This window comes from Diabrotica undecimpunctata, chromosome 6 (genome assembly GCF_040954645.1).
Source record: "Diabrotica undecimpunctata isolate CICGRU chromosome 6, icDiaUnde3, whole genome shotgun sequence".
NCBI classification, from domain to species: domain Eukaryota; kingdom Metazoa; phylum Arthropoda; class Insecta; order Coleoptera; family Chrysomelidae; genus Diabrotica; species Diabrotica undecimpunctata.
The window spans coordinates 141,787,848-141,806,530 of record NC_092808.1 but is presented as its reverse complement, the minus strand read 5'-3'; the positions used below and the strand labels follow the sequence as shown (position 1 = coordinate 141,806,530).

Below are 18,683 nucleotides of genomic sequence, written 5' to 3'. Positions count from 1 at the left end.
ATGTAACTTCATCGTAAATAGACACACATGCTGCATATTAATTTCTAAATTCATCATGTAGTTTGGACGGTAACTCGGAATATTCATTTTTTTTAAACGTTTTTGCCTCCTTAAGTTCCTTAAATTTTCCATAAGTCAGAATAGATCGGACTACCCCTTCATACATGCGCATTTTAGGTGATAATAGAAGATTCGCCTTAGCTAAAACCTGTTGCCAAACCATGTTTATAGCTGCTCTAGCCGCTCGTCGTTTATCGTTAAAAGTGGGCACTAAAAAAGTGTTAATTTCACTCCCAAATAGAAATAATTATTAACGACTTACACCATTTTCTCCATTTATTTTCCACTCTTCTTTATTATCTCCACCCCCTTGTCTAAACACCATATTTTGACTTGTCCATGTTTATCTTTAAATTCCATAGCCTACAATACTCACCTAATTTATTAACTATACTTTGTAAAACTCTCTTACTGCTTGCTGACACCACCATATCATCAGCATAAAGCAATATTCTAATGATAAATCCATTTAAATCAACGCCTCCTCCTAGGAAATCATGTAGGTCATTAAGAAACAGTGCAAATAACAGCGGAGTAAGAATGCAGTTGTGCCTAACCCCCATTGTACAGTTAAGCCAACGTGATGTACGATTCTTCCCCCAAACTGTTGAAAATACAATTCGTAAGCCATATGTAGTTTTATTATTTGCCGTATTTGGCGATTCCGCGTAACTATAACCAGAAGACGTAGTCCAGGATATTACGGTTTTCTGCTCAGATTTTTTTATATGCATGGATTTGCTTGAAACTTTAACAGTAGGTAGAAAGTAGCTCAAAGATCAAAATACTATGGCAATATGTGATTTTTCTCTGGGGGTGGTTATTACCCGGACTCCCATAGAACCTACATACTTCCATGGTGGAGACAGACTTCCTACATTCCTGGACATAGCAATTCTACAAAACGTGGGTCAACAACACGAGGTTATAACTCAATGAACGAGGGTGAATCAAATCACAACCCAATTTATTGACCCCCAGGAGCAGTAGAAACAAACTGTTTGAAAACCTACAAGAAAAAACGGACAAGTTGGCCAACACTACAAAATAATAGTAAGCGAAACATCGGTGCAATAACAACAATAAACACAAAACAGGAACTAGAACTTAGAAAAAACGATATAAAATGCTACCGAGGCCAGCACCAGAGAAAAAGAAACACCAACAGTTAATGGAAGATTCAGGGAAATCAGCAACGAGCTGAAAAAACTAATAAAGGAAAAAACAGGAAAAGAATGGCCAACAGAAAAAGAAACCAGAGGATAACCAGAAAGAGGATAAAAGAATTCAATTCTACTGGTACTGCGGGAGTATTGAATATCCGAGGAAGAAAAGACCAAGCGATAACAACAATAATTATTAACTAATAAGAAATTAAAAAAAAAAAACAAAATATAATATGTATAATAATATATTATAAATAAAATGGAAGAAGAGAAAAGAAGTTAAACTATATATAAATCTAATGAAACTGACACCATAAAAACGCATAAATTAACTGTCAAATGATAATTTATGCAACACCAATCATAATTAAATACCTAATCTAAAAAAAGAAACCGACCAAATCCAACGTGACAACATATTCTAATCTGTTTGATTATTTACCTGGCTTAATTATTTCCAATAATTCGTTGTAGATATAAGGATATAGTGAAATAAGCAAAACTGATAGAGCGACAGTGATAACGGTAATAAATATAAAAAAATTTATATTTACAATGTTTACTAAATTTTCACTCTGCTGCTGAGGAATTTAATATTGTACAAATAAAAATTATATAATATATAGTTTTATTTTCGAACCAGATGTTAGATATTTGTAGGTTATCAGAATTTTAAAATATTACAATATATGCTTAACTTCTAAGTGTCTGTGTTTTTGACTGTTCTTGTTTATGTGGTACATGTCGAGAAATAAATAGTCTTTTTATAGTTGTTTTCTATATCCAAGATCTTGACATCTGATAAATTAAATTTGTCTCTGTTTTGTAATCACTTTTGTGCCACGTTATTCTTTATTTTAACCACTGCGATGTTTGCCCTATATACTGCCCATCACAATTGAGTCAAGAAAATTGGTAAATGAGATAACTCTGGTTTAGAAGGGGTGTCTGGTATTTAAGTTTCGAAAATAAGCAGTAATTGGATAGGCTGTTATATATTTCGCTATTTTGATTTTGGTAATTTCACTCAGCAGCTTGATTATATTGTTACCTAGGTTAAATCTTTTGTCAAACCAGTCATTTGTTCCTGTACTTCTTTGTTTACTTTCCGTGTCTAGTGCAAGCAAGTAAGCAATTTAATTAAACTCAGCCTGTGAGAAATGTTCACCACTAAGAATTACGTTCGGGGGTAACAATTCATTGGAGCGAGATGTATTAACTCCATTTAAAAACAGGAGTCAGTCCACCGCGCTTCAATGCTCCAGACTATATCACTTTCCCCCTATAGCACTCCGACGCGCGATAGGGGCACAACTATAAGCCAAATGCTCTTCATGTGGGAGTCCTGGGTAATAGAACTCCAGCATGGTTCGCTAACCGAAAAATTTTAAATTTTTTTTTGTTGGCCTAAGCCATTTTTTTTTATATATCTTTTTAGTAGGAAGTCTATGTGAGGGTTTTATTGGTGTTTTTTTAGTCCTATCCCCTTGGGGACCACCCAGTGCGGCGATTTGCAGTATTTATCGAATTTTTAGAGCTACGAACTATCCTCTGTTGGTTTGTTTATTTTTCTCTCTGGGGTTTTGTTTTTCTCTCTGGTGATTTTATTTGTTTGTTTTCTTGTTTGATTTTCTCTCCTGTATTTATTTTGTTTTCTCTTACTACCTTTTTATTTTGTTTGTCTTCTATTTTATTTGGTTCCATTATTTATTCCACTATTTGTTGTTAAGGTCTCTTGTGTTTCCAACGGTGGAAAACGTTATCTCATGTTCTCATGCAGTATGGGACTGGGGTGGTTTTTCAGTTCTACAAATGTAATTCTGGTTCTATCCTTCATTATTTCGATCACCCTGACCTCTTGTAGTTCTCTGTATATGAAGCGTTCTGCTAAATACATTGAGATGTTGACAGCTTCCCTTAAGCAACTGTTGTGAAATTCTTGAATCCTCTTCTTTGTAGTATTACAGGTGTGTCCCCATGCGAGAGATGCGTACGTAAGTATCAGAAGAATGGTACTGTTTATTAATCTTATTTTGGTGTTTATCCTTAATTTGCTTTTTCTGCCTGTGAGTCATCTAATGGATGCTTTAGCCATGTTGGCTTTTTGCACTGTGGCGTCTACGTGCTTTTTGAATGTGAGTCATTTATCCATGATGACTCCCAGGTATTTTGCCTCGCTTTTCCAGTCGATGGGATTTTCCTGTACAGTAAGTTGTTCCTCTAATTGCTGATGTTTCTTTTTGAATAGCACCGATTTCGATCTAATACTCCACTCCTCGATTTCGTCCAACGCGGTTTGCAGGTTGTTTACTGCTATGTCTACATTTCGGAGCTTGGTCGCTATTGCAGTGTCGTCGGCATAAAGACTTAATAGTGTTCCTGGTGTTCTGGGAACGTATGCGGTAAATATTGAGTACAGCAGTCTCGTCATTGCCGCGCTTTAGCCATATCCTCTCATTTTGTATATCAGACCTTTATGCCAGACTTTGTCGAAGGCTTTCTTTACATCCAGGAAGGCTGCTCCTGTGTACTGCTTATCGTTGAATCCAGCTGCTATGTACTCTGTTAGTCTGAGTACTTGTAGCTCGTTGGAGTGGTCTGCTCTGAAGTCCGAACTGTGCTTCTGGGATTATTTCAAGCCTGTACGTTTCGGCTTGTAGTCTGCTTAGGATGATTCTTTCATTGCCCTCTTTTCATCTACTTGGAAAATTTCTGTATCTTAGCATTGCATTAACTATGTTAGTTAAGAATACCATCGCTCTAGCCGGTAGGTATTTTAGTGCTGTTTGTTATTTGATTCAGACATGGGGCTTTCTTAGATGAACTATTCTTGATTAGTTCGTTTATCTCCTCCGGTGATGTTGAAGGAATATTGTCGTTGGGGTCCTCAGACCTTTCTCTCTGTTTCCCGACATCTTCAGCTGCTTCTTTTATATTGTTTCTGCACTCTTCCCACTCCTTACTTACATATGTTTTCTACCTACTTTACCTACTAATCTACTTTATAATATGGCCTACATTAAATGTTTCCTTTTAAATTCTTAAAATTGAAAATCATTTATTACACAAATCATTGGTGAGAGTTATCAAAGGAAATAGAAATAGAAAAATATAAGATTTTTAAAATACTAGATATAAAAAATTCTAAATAATGACGAATATTGATAATATACTAATATTGTAAATAACTAACTTACAACAAAATTTAGTGTAATAAGTTAATTAATTGGATCTTGGTAAATATTTACCAGTATTCATTGAATATTAGAGATAAGCTGAAAACGAAAACAGTTATATACATCTTTAAAAAAACGTGAGAAGGTACTAAATTAAAAATAAGTAGTTTAGTATGTCGTAACCATAAATTTTAATTTGTTTTATTATTAAAGCGTATTTTAAAAGTCAAATTAAAAATAAAACTGTAAAAGGAAACAATAAATGGAAGTGATTATGTAATGTACATTAACTAGGTAAATGTTCCCAAGATTATGTATGTTAAGTAATAATTAAGCTGCTTGGATAATCTTCGTAGTTAAAATTAGATATTTCAATTGAAATTAGTCGGCCATTGTAATAAGAGATATAGAATTTTTCATATAAAAATGATTGCACGTCATTCAAGATTTACGACGTCAGAACTTCACAGCGTTGCCAAAACATCAGAATAGTTAGTAAGTGAGGAATTTTTAAAATGTCAACTATTTGTCAAACTATTTTATTAACAGTAAATACACTTAGTTTTAAGACTACTGTAACACACTAAAATACATAAGAAAACATTTTAATACAAAATTATATTAATTAATATTTTAATGGGAATAAGGGTCAATAAAATAATTTAACCTTTAATTGTGGCTTATTCCCATTTAAATAGTAATTACTTTAACATGCCACAAGAAAATAGCTTCAGAACAATTCAAAATTATATATTATAAATTTTAAACTTACCTCTTTTAGAGCATTAATAGTAAAAACGTCCCGCCATTATTTCTTGTTCAAAATAATCTTATATGAAAGCTTATCAGCTTTCTACAGACTATTTAGTTGTTTTGCCATAGCACAATCATAATACACAACAATAATTAGTTTTTAAAGCTATTAATCTAAATTTAATGTATTTATAAATATAATTCATTAATATATAACATATTATGATCAAATTGTGTAAGAAATCAAAACATAAACAAAATTCTTACTCTAAACAAGCGGCAACACTTTAAACAATTTTTCCACACGCTTATTACACCATGATGACGCCTATGAAAGATCGAGCAGTTCCGTATGGGTTTCGTATTATTAGCTGTGTTAGGAAAATTTGAACTCTAAGGTTGACGTTCTGGAAATTTTAAATATAAGTGACGTCACTTTATATAAATTGTGAAGTACAACGTTTTTACTTTGAAAAATGGTATATATTAATCCATGTATCATTAATTTTATCAAATATGACATTGTAAGATGTACGTACATAAAACGCAAGAAAACGGAAAAAGGCAAACATAATCGAGGGTTTTGAGCTGTTTGTTTGTGACATCGGAATTTTGCAAGTGATAATATTCTAAGATCCCACTTCAAGATCACTACGTTCATAACGTAGTGAATCAATCTCACATTTTTATATACATTTAAGCATAGGATAACAGGTTGCCAGTCAAAAAGTGGCCTTAAATAGGTTTAATTCAATTATTGGTAATTAATTTTTTAACAAAAGTTTTATGAAAATACGTTGCTCATGATGTATATGTGTGTTTTTCATATAAAATTCAAGCTTTTTTTAATATGATGGTGTAAGGTTGCCTGAGAAAAAATGGTCGCAAATTAGGGTTGTCATCTGTTAAAAATGAGATTAATTAAAGATAAAGTAAAAGGGAACTAGCGCGCAAAGACACTGCTTTGTTTAGGATGGCGAGTGCCAGATTATTCTGACTCGGTTTTAAAGCTCGTTATATTGTTATTACGTTGATTAAAGTAAAGTTAAAAATAAATGAAAGAAATTTTTGTTCAAAAATTAACCATTAATTAAATTAAAACTATTTGCGGTCACTTTTTTACTGATACTTTTATATCTAAATATACCATCCTTGAATCGACTTTCCATATGGATTATATGTATAAAAAAAATGACAGCTGGAGAGTAGTTACTTCTAGGTACACTGTTTCTTCGCAAAAAATATGAAGATAAATGCAAGTTGATGTATTCAAATTGCAGCACTGAAAGTAAATTACAATCGTAGTGAGATTCCTGTTCGAAAATGTCACAGCACCACCAACGTCTCCTTTTTTCTTTTAATAACCCAAAATTATAACTATAAGCAGCGACCCCAACAAGGTCAGTTATATTTAACCACTAATGAAGAACGTCAGTACACGCGACAAAGTCTCTGGTTTGTCTATGTACATTGTCCGGATACATGTATCGAGAAACAGTTAATATGTCTACAGACGATCGCTGGAATTGGTATTAAAGTAAAGCCGATGCTTTAATGGCCAACTACAAATAAATTATTCATAAATATGGTAAATAATACACATAGAAAAGTTTGTTCTTTTTAAAAATTATGACAAAAAAGTGATAATAGCTGAAAATAAATATATTTTTAATAATATACAGGGTGGTAACTTTAACTGGAATACATTTAATAAAAATGTATAAAAATTCGGTGCCAAAAATCCACATTTCTAATGCTTCAATTCGGTTCATCGTTAGTAATGTATTTGAATTCTTGAAGATTCAGGATTATTCCTAACATCCAAAGAGACTTTTTAAGTCTTTAGGCGTTGTTTGGGCAGTTTATATCAGGTGTTTGTGATGATAATTTCGTTGTCTTCACATAATTCAAACAATCTCTGCCCTCGTTTGTTAGGGTTTCCAAGACTATAAGGACCTGCTGTTTGAACTCATGTACCTCACGTGGTTCGAATGAAAGATAACAGATGGGCAAAGCGGATACTGGAATGGAGACCAATTGATAATGTCTACCGAAGCAGATGTCGTTGGACTGACGATCTAAAACGTTGCCATAGGAAATGGAAGAACTTAGAACTTATACTCAATGAGAACTGGATTGGAGAAAGACATTAGCAGTTTTGTTAATATGGTCTGATAATTAAGTTAGTTAGATCCAGGTTTTCTTAAGGATAGGATGTGGAGGATGCACGAAGAGGCGCCACCATATTATGCTCGAGGCGTGCGTCAATACTTGGACGAAATTTGCTCATATATATGGATTGGCCATTGAGTAGCCGACACGATCTCCGGACATTTCCCCACTTGACTTTTTCTTATAGGAATAACCAAAAACAAAGTTTATGCAACGAAAACTTTTTAAAAATTTAAAAAATTAATGTTACCATCGTCTTGAGTTATGCCAGCTTATAAATTATGATCGTTTTGAGCATATTTTACAATAAATATTTTAAAAATTTCATTTATTTTTATTTTTTTTTTTTTTTTTTTTCAATTTCTTTATGTGGGAGTAAGAATATAAAATGCATCTTAAAATGTGAAAAACTTAAAATAAAATGCGACGTGTCTTAGGAATTTTGCAGGAAAATTTCAGATTAATTTTTATCGAATTTATTCCACGTAAAGTCACCACCCTGTATGTTTGAAATAATCAACATTAATCTGAATATAAAGATACTTTATTTACATGCAAAAGTTTGGATCTAATCAAGGAAAATCTTTTTATTCTCTTGATATCTGCTACTTTTATCCACAATAATCTAACTAAAGCCCATCGCATGTTCTGGAAAATAACATAAATCGGAGGAATAACGCCAGCGTCCCGAACTAATTTAGAGGAGTATATAAAAATTATCAGGCCGAAAACGAATATTTTAGATCATCAAAACAAGATAACAAACACTAAATGTGCTTTTTATATACTTAAAATAACATTCAATTAATCATAAGTTGGAATTGTATATTCTTAAAAAAAGAAGCGCCAAAGTATTTGTAGAAGTATGTGTAATGTTGTATAATGAAGATATTTTTTTATATTTACTTTCAAGGCATTGATAATGGGTGTGGTTACTATAGTAGAAGCCACAGTTAGAATGCAGTGCAGGTAAGATAGGCAATGTATTTCTTACGGGAGAACGACCAACCACGTTGCCGGTTTGACCCGAGTGGCGCATCAGGAACGGATTTAGGAATCATAGCACTGGAATATACTCGCACACAACAATTGCCTACAGTTGTAAAAAATACTATCATTATTGTTTCAACTAAAGCATAATTCAATCATCGATGTATAAATATAGTCCGATAGTCCGGTAAAATAAGGATGCAACCTCGGAATGAAAGATAATAAGCTGAAAATTTGCATACGTCTTTATTTTGATGGTATAAAACTTACCTCAAAAGTCTCATAATCACGTGTCCGCGACTTAAGATATTTAAGGTCAAAGGTCACGAAAATGAGTTTTCTGCAAATATCTCGTTTCCCTTACACTTTATGACATTTAAGGTGGTAAGAAAAATTGTAGAATGGAAAATTTTTTTCAATTTTTGTCTTAAGTACTTTTATGTACCTTCAACCCTTCTTAAGATAGAGCGCAAATAGTGGGAGACCGCTTACCTGTGTATACGGTAACGCGAAGTCAGCCAGTAGGATTCAATAAATAATAAGTTATATACTTAATCATTCACATAAAATACTATTATTATCATTAAATTTTTATTATTTATTATTTAATAAACTATATTTATAGATATTAATTATAAAATATATATTTTTTATATAATATTTATTTTATTTTTAACAAACATACAATATTAAATGAAATATTTCAAATGAACTTTAATGTTATTTTTAACAGCTGTATATACGATAAATTAAGATCAAGTGCAGAATTCAACAATAATCATTTTTATATTTAATTAAATACTGAAAAAATCATATTTATTATTTTTTTAAATTATATATTTATTTATTAATCCAATAATCGATTTATTAAAGTTACAAATATAATATATATTCTTTTATTATGTATGGTTAATATTTTTGTATTAATTTTCTTCTTCATCGTCTTCTTCTTCTTCGTCCTCTTCCTCTGACTGCTCAATATCGCATTCATCATCATCATTCTCGTTTATTAAAGTATCAGAATAAAAATATTCAAGAATATCAGGTGCATATTCACTTTCTTCATTGAAATCATCTGAAGTTGATGAAGCATTTAGACATGATTGTCCATTACACTGCCCACAAATTAAAGTACATTGGAATCCTGATTTCCTGCATCCGCAATTAGAACCACAACCTTTCTTGCAATTGCAAAAAATATTGTATTCAGCAGTTCTTCTGGTGCTGGCGGTAATAATGTTGTTATTGGTTCCAGAAATTCATTTTGCATTACCCAGCCGAATTCTTGGGGTTCTAAATCATTTCCCAACCAAATTTGGGTCTGATAATAGACACGAATGATATCCTGACGAGCTGCTGCACTTGAAGGTGGAAGACTTGATAACTGCACTGCTTTGTTGAGTCTTGTTGATTTGATGAACTGTGTGTATCGAAAAGAGTCTATATCGTCTTCTGATGTTGGAGCATTATACGCTGCTAAGAAAATACGTACTCCATTTTCAAATAATTCTTGTAAAATATATATTTTATAATTAATATCTATAAATGTAGTTTATTAAATAATAAATAATAAACATTTAATGATAATGATAGTATTTTAAGTGAATAATTAACTATATAACTTATTATTTATTGAATCCTACTGGCTGACTTCGCGTTACCGTATACACAGGTAAGCGATCCCCCACTCTTTGCGCTCTATCTTAAGAAGGGTTGAAGGTACATAAAAGTACTTAAGACAAAAATTGAAGAGAATTTTCCATTCTACAATTTTTCTTACCACCTTAAATGTCATAAAGTGTAAGGGAAACGAGATATTTGCAGAAAACTCATTTTCGTCACCTTTGACCTTTAATATCTTAAGTCGCGGACACGTGATTATATGAGACTTTTGAGGTAAGTTTTATACCATCAAAATAAAGACGTATGCAAATTTTCAGCTTATTATCTTTCATTCCGAGGTTTGCCCCCTTTTTTGCCTTATTTTACTGGATTAAGAGTAACATTGTCGAACTAAAACTAAACAATAACGTGAAGAAAAATACTATAAAAAAAGTAAAATTATCAAAAACTCATTTTCGGTAGCTTATTTTTATATTTATCAATTTTCAACAGCTTCCATTGTAAACACATTCCTTGGGAAATAAAGATAGTTATAAAGTCGTTAGGAGAAGCGAATCAGTTTTAATCCCCATTTTCCACACAAAGCAAACATGTCTCTTTGTCGATTTGGGCACTGACCATTAGACCAAAAACTTGTTGGCAAAAACTACAAAAGCTCAGTTCTATTTCATTTTCACAAGCAGATGAAAGTACCTACATCATGGAGCCGTGGCCAATATCTGTCGTGAATTTCAAACTGAGTAACTCTTAGTGTGCAAGTAAAACGTGTGATGTTAACTGTATTGAACTATCATCTGAACTTAAAAAATGGTGACAGCTTGACTATTACTGAGGAAAAAGTTTCGAAAATGTGCGATGTGAGTGTTCGCAAAATTTATGAATTCGCGAAAAGTCCCAGCAAGGCGAACTGAAACCGGTACAAAAAAGGAAGAAAAACAGTTTCTTGTCCAATTCGCGTGAGAATACTTACGATGAGGGAGTGAAATCTCAAATAAGGAAAATTGTCCATGATTTTTTTTTTGGAAAGCATACCACCAACCGGCGACAGCTCAATGAACAGAGTGAAGGATGATGAGGACCTACCAGCTTTTTAAAAAACTACATTTCGTAGGCTACTAAATGACATGGGTTTTGAATATGTCACAAATATCTCATTCAAATAAAAACATTGAGGAAGAAGGATAATGTAAACCTTGTTTATGCGGATGAGTCTTGGATTAACATCGGTGCTTCAGTCAAAAAGGAATGGAGGGACACAACGATCAGGAATCCACGAGATCTCTACTGGACTGAAAACTCCAACCCAAAGATGTCCTCGGTTTGTTCTTCTTCATGCTGGAAGCGAAACTGGTTTTGTGGCATGGGCCGAATTAACTTTCCTGATCAAAAAGGGAACCGTTGATTGCCACGACGAAATTGACGAGATCTATTAGAAGAAGGGTTTGAGAAGACGTTAATTAAAAACTTGCCGAAAGACAAGGCAAACGTTGTCGTTTTGGATAAAGGCGCGTTTTCACGGGTCGATCTAGGTTGAACGATTTGGATCGTTCGACCATAATTCGATCTGTGTGGAAAGCAAAAAGGTTTACACGATAGGCGATAAATGTTGAATTGAAATGATTAATGTAGGTGTGCAATTAATTTGTTGTGCAATTTGTATGTTGTTGTAATATTTTTTATTTTATTTTTCAAGTCATTTTCAGACATACTCGGTTTATTCATATGTTGTAGAATTGCTTGCAATGCTGCTCGCCTCGCTTGTAGATTGCTATAAAGCTCAATTTGTGGATTTCATAATACATCATAGTTTTATTAAGCATCCAAAAATCTTGCCGTGTCTGCGTCTGACCATTCTTCACTCATTTTTTCCCAAAATTACAGCTTGTCGCAATAAAAACAACAACTGTATACACGCTAGAAGTACTCTATTCGGCTTTCTGCACGTTGTGTTTTCGTTCGACGAGATGTTTACACATTCGATTCCAGTCGTTCGTCATCGATTCGGCGACAATCGCCCATCAAAAGTAGACAGTCTTTCTACTTTCTTCGAATCGACTCACTCCGCCGAACGGCCAAGTCGATTTATGGTTTACACATTCAATTTGCTTTCGATTTAAATATCGACCTAAATCGTTCAACCCAGATCGACCCGTGAAAACGCGCCTTAACGCGTCATACCACTCCCGCAAATTTGAGTTTCCGAAAAAATTGTGGAAAGGAAGGGCAAATTGATTGGCTAATCGAAAAGAACATTTTTTTCAAGGAATATTTTGAGACTGCCTCCTTACCATTGCGAGCTGAACTCTTGTGATCAAGGTTTCTTTCGCTCGTCTTTTATTTTAATCTTGTATACTATGTAACTGTTTACAACGCAAGCCTCAAAGAGATAATAAGAAATCTTTATCCACCATCTACGTGATAATTGTGTCTAATTGTTCTACAGGAAAAGATCTTGTCAATGAGAAACCTCTCAACAAGCCTTATGCTGCTAAAAATATTATCAAAATATAGACAATAATTTTTTCCGCGGAACTTCTTCGACAATTTGAGAATAATGTTTCTCCCCCAAGTCCATTCCATCATTATTATTCTCCCTTCCGGTATACGTCAAAATCTAGAAGAAAACCTATCCCAGCGCAACAACAAGCCCAAACTTTAAATCTCCGTTTGACGGGCTTCATAGAAACGTATTGTTTCATTGAAGAGCGTCCCTTGAAACCAATCATTGACTCATCTATTGCTATATTTTGCGATGGATTGTAAACACGTGCAAATGTCTCCTTTAAGTGATTTCTAAAGTTTCTCGAATCTTTTAGAGTCTTTCTGTGGCATCTTCGTGTTGTCGTTAACTTCTTTTGGAATGGAAGTTTTTATCTACGGAGCAATATAGTATCATACTAGGAAGGTAATTGAACCCCATGTATAAAACTTGTCAAGAAATGCTTTTAACTTTCCTAATGAAAATTCCAACAGGGTGTTTTTTGATGAGCCTACAAATTACTTTGGGTCATTATTTGCAGTAAATATTTTTAATTTAATAGATAAGATTAAAATTGGCAGGGGTTTGCTTGTGTCAATTTCAACGTTAAGTCCAATTTTACTGAGCGTTGGTGAATTTTATTGGTTGGTAAGAAGATTTGGTCCAGTCAAATTTTGTCAGGTGGCTGAATCTCCTCTTCAGAATCGCTTTCCATGTCAGACGATTCAAGTGTACCAATACGTCTTTTGCATGAACTAACTTCTTCCTTATAGTCAGGATCTGCAACGCTATTATCTTAGTCCTCAGAAAACTTATCGCTGTGATTTATACTGACATTTGGAGTTGAGGAGTAAGTTGAAACATTAGTTGATTGGCGTAATGTTGGGGTGTACCGTGTTGAAGGAATCGCTAAAATGTCTTCCCCGTCAGAATCCTTATCAAAAATCGGAATAAATGGCTATGACGTGAGGTATCCCGAAATCATCTTCACCACGTTCAATTGATGTCACTATACCCCTTAGTTTTTTTTTCTGTGGGACTCTAAAATGAAAGAAATACTATGTTAGTGCTTTGTACTGAATAATGCACACACTGTTAATATATATTTCAAAAACCAATGAGTTAGTTATAACTTACACAAAATTCAGAATATGCCGTGAAACCATCATAAAATATTATCGCCAACACCCTTTTTTCAAAATGAATTGCAAATTCATAACTTTTATGTATCTATGCACTTCGTTAAAAAATATTGTACATATTTTGCATATAATCTGAGTCAATAAACAACTTTTTCAATAATTGCTGTAATAAGTAGACGAAATTATTTACTTACCCTCAAATAAATTTAAATGTTCAGTAAAAAGTATTATCTATTAGTAATAAAACAATAAGCACTCGAAAAATTTTCGAGTCTGTCAAAACTACTAACTCACACGTTGACACTGGGCAAATTATTACCCACACTGTATTTTTCAATATTCTGTAAACCATATCTCCCGTTTATTAGATACTTTTTATGGGGCGTGTTTATAGATGGGGGTCTGGAATCTTCAAAAGACATCTCAGTCCAGGACGCCGCCTGACTGACTTTAGTGCAGGATGCGTTCTTCGTACTCCCGGCGATAGTTCCCGAGGTACTTTAAAATGCCCTCTTATCGCTAAGTCTACGCCGAACGCTTACCTGCTGAACCAGACCCTCCTCTGTCATCCAGCGATCCGGAAGCGGAATGGCCGCTGTAAGGCCGGCATCACTTCCTAAGCACTACCTTCATTCATTCATTCTCCATTCATCCACATCCACACTCCATTCATCAGCAAGGAGGCTCCCTGTCTCCTTCCAGATAGCGCATAAAAGACCCTCATCGCTCCTAGTACGGCATCACTCCTAGTACGGCATCACTCCTAGACACAGGCATTTCCTCCTTCCCCACAGTCTGACTCATGCATTCTAACCCATACAGTCTGACCCAGTTTTCTAGCTTCGACTTCCAGCATATTTCACTCTTAACTCTGCCGTTGGTCCAGCTGTCTTTCTTCCTCTTCTTTTTTCTTGATCACTGCACGGATATAGTTGTGTATGCTAGTCCAACCTGATTTATTTTAAATCATTCTCTCAATCATTTCTCTCACTGTAACAAAATTTACACCTGTCTCTCTTTCTATTCTGTTCCTTTCTACTATCCATCTGTTGCAATCTAACATCATATGTGTCACAGTGTCCGAGTATCCACAGTAAAGACATTCATCTGTGTTAGCCTTTCCGAACCTAGAGAGGTAGGCCCTAAAACACCCGTGTCCTGTGAGCACCTGAGTCAGGAAATAATCCAGTCACCTGTGGCCACAGTCCACCCACTCTCTAGTTACCTAGGAGTATTAGATCTCCTGTTACCAGATCCCAGAACACCCGTTTGATAGATGGCGCCAGTAGTCTCGAAATGAATTTCATTGACCGGGATGCAATATTTCCTATAACTCCTAAACGTTTTCAAGATATTAGAAGTGGACCACTTAAAGGATTAAAACTACTTTATAGATTACAATTAATCAGTAACATAAATGGAAACTCCTTCACTACTTTGACATAACGTCGGTTTTTATGCTAACCCATAAACCCATTCAGTTTGACTTATTTTTTATATGTAATAAGAAGAGATTGATTCAGTGTATTACCTACTTTCTAGAATATATCCTTTTTCTTAAGGTTCTCTCTCTATTACTGAAGGTTGGCTATAACTACAGCTCTATATCTTGAGCTGTTCTTAGTATCGAATGTGTGTCCATGCCTGTAAAGTCTCTTACATTTTTCAGCCAGGAGTTTTTTCTTCCTGGACCTCTTCTTTCTTCCACTTTCCCTTCCATTATCAGTCGTAGGAAGTTATATTTTTCTCCTCTGTAAATATTTCCTAGATTACTCGTTTTTCTGGTTTTTACAATATTTAGGAGTTCTCTCTCAGTCCCCATTCTTCAGCATCCTTCGAAAAAACCACATCCCAAAGGCCTCTACATGTCTCATACTTGTGATTCCGAGAGTCCTTGTTTCCACTCCGTATAGCAATATGGAATCCAATTATAAGGTAGTGTTTATAAGAAATTTTTCCATTCCTTGAAAAGCGGACCTAGCATTCAACTTGGTAGTCAAGATTGTTTGTTATCCAGCAACCAAGATACTGGAATTTTTGTACGGGTTGTATATGTTTGTTGTAGATACTAATATTAATCTCGGCATTTGGTGCACGTGTAACGGCCAGTACTTTTGTTTTATTTGTGTTTATATTCAGCCCCAAGCTATCTCCCCCCTACTGCTGGATCTTTAAGTTTTTCGAGAGGCTAGGTTTTATCTTCAGTCTGCGTTTGATTTTCTTCAGTTTAATTGAGATTTTACCGATATCAGGATTGTGGTTTGAACCGATGTCCGTCCCGGGATATGTTTTAACTGCCCTGATTCCATTTCTACAACGCTTGTCAATTATTATATAATTAATTTGGTATATCCAGATCGAAATAATATATCCAGATGTATATAAAATTTATTATATGCTTATTTCATAAAATATAATGATGAATGGTCTTTTGTTCTGCAAAATTTGCTATTTTTTAACAGTGGTAGTATCTTGGAACATATGTGCTGCGAAAGTGAAGAGCTATTATCTGGACACGATTTTCCATGTGCCACATGTTTAACGGTAAATAGAAGGGGTGATAATACTCAGCCCTATCATACATAATTTACAGTGCCACTTGTTGAGCATATGTTTTGTAGATAGTTTTTGTGTTTGACATTTCTTATTTGTATAGCATAGGTGAAAAAAATGTTTTAATTTGGCTCAGAAATGCATAACAAGAGGAAATCTAACTAAACGATACAACAATGTAAGTTTCAGACAGATAAGTGGCTACTGCTCCGATCACGGATTACTTTAATTGTAAAATTTTGACGTTATCAAATAAATAGGATGCAAAATGTTAGTTTTGCTTTAAAATTTTGGTGCAGAAGAAATTTTTAAAGTACTCGATTAAATTTAAAACGATTCTTGTGCTTGTGAGGTAAGTTTAGAGGCATAATCTAAAAAAATTCACTTTTTGTCATTTCTTTCACTTCTAAATGCAAAAACAGGACAAAAAAAAAACAGCAAAAAATCCAACAAACTGACAGCCACAAGTAAACAAACCAGAAACGTCACAAATTGTACTTAAATCTGAAAACGTCCTTAAGCGTCGTTTTTGTACCTCTCTTTTTGATGTACTGAGTCTAGAGCGATCATAAAAATAACATGTGTTTTTACTTAATAACAGGCGGTAGCTGGTTTGTCTTAGTTTCATAAGTGAAAGACAACGATGCTAGATAAAAGTACGTGTTTTATATCGCCAGGTAGAAAAGCATTTCATAAAAGCGCCCACAAGAGTTTCACTTACTTTAAGCTCTTGCCTTGATAATATATTTTGCTAATATTAATGAACTTAATTTAAATACAGGTGTCTACGGTCCTGTAATATCTGATCATTTAGGTATATTTGCTATTATAATTAGTTTAAAAAATGTGTCTACAATTATAGAAAACCCTAAAAAAATATTAATTAATGAAAAAAATATTAAGAACTTTGTGGAAAAAATTAAATCCAACGATTGGACTGTGTTTGATGATATCCACTGTAATTCAAGACAGAGTTGTTTATTAGATATATGTGGGAAGAATACAGCATTTGTTTCCTTCATAGAACGTGAATAGCAGTAAACGTGCTATTCATTGGTTTAATAGCAGCTTCGAAATTTAAGAAAACAACTCTACGATTGTAGAATAAAACACATACTACAGACAATTGGATTAAATATTGTCAAATACGAAAGAAATACAAGCAAGCAGTAAAAGCTGAAAAACGTACTGCTTATGCTAACATAATAAACAAATCCACTAACAGAAATAAGACAATATGGAGTATTGTTAAAAAAGAAACCTATAAGGAAAATACTACGTCCAATCTGAACTTAACACCAGAAGAGATTAAGCAATACTTTACGAAAATAGTAGATATTATATCGAAATCAATAGGAAACTCAGCATGACATAAACTATTATCTTAGCAGGCCACCTAGAAGGTCGAGTTCGTTCTTTATGGCCCCAATAGTAGCATCTGATGTGAAAGAATGCATATACAAATTAAAAAATTCTCATGTGTTGACTACTATGGTTTTAACAGTAAAATTATTAAGGCATCTTGAGATGTAATTATTGAACCACTCACAATAATATTTAACAAATATATTAACGAAGGTTACTGACCTGATGTATTCAAAATTTCAAAAGTAATTCCACTTCATAAAAAAGCAAATAAAAATGCTCCAGACAATTACAGACCTATTACCACAGTACCAATAATAAGTAAAATTTTATAACAATGGACATGACGGTGATGCTCAGAAAAAACCAAGGGTTTTCAGGTTTTCCTAAACAAGATTTGATATGTCATACTGCCGACACTTTCCAAAGTGAGCTAAGACAAGAAAAATATAATTCAGCTCAAGCTTCCATTTTTGAAATATTTGATATATATGATGGTTTTTGCGAACAAAGTAGTGCATTTTTCATTTTATTTTGTCACATATACTTCTTTCCATTAAAAGTAAGCTCTCTTTAAAAAGGTTCTACGCCGGTGCCGGGACAACAACATTATCCGCATAGGCTTGAAGCTAAGACAAACATTATTCAAGCAGAATTTTACACACAGCAAATTTAGCCATATTAAGAGAGAGATTATTAGCCATTCATTCAATCCCACAGGTTTAATTTATATTAATGAAAGTTAAAAAAATCTGTCAAGTACTACCAGCACACGAAAAGGAAGAATATAGAGCACGATGCAAGAAGGAACTGGAGAAAAGCACAAAGTCTAAAGCAAATTTTAGTAAAGAGGAATTCAAAGCTATCAATGCTCTAAAAAAAGTGGAGGCTATAATAATATTACCAGCTGGCAAGTCAACGTAACTGTATTTACGGACAAAAGTCAATATCAGGAGAAAATTCAAGAATTGGTCATAAATGGACCCAATCAAATCATTGGAAAACAAAATATATAAAACACTGCACAACTTTAAGGAATACCTGACACACAATTAAATCAACCATCAATTCTGGAAAACATAACTTACTATGAACAATTTGTTGGTTATATACACTCGCGATCATAAAATCCGGGTCACCTTGAAAATTTCAAGTTTATTGAATATTTTTGCATCTGGTGCAGTAATAACCTTTTTTTTAGGCT

General features: G+C 33.7%; 1 protein-coding gene across 2 annotated transcripts in view; it reads left to right on the top strand.

Moving 5' to 3' along the window:
• Pka-R2 (cAMP-dependent protein kinase type II regulatory subunit) overlaps positions 1-18,683 on the top strand; it is a 161,346-nt gene that overhangs the window by 114,923 nt on the left and 27,740 nt on the right. The gene's annotated exons all lie outside the window — the stretch shown is intronic.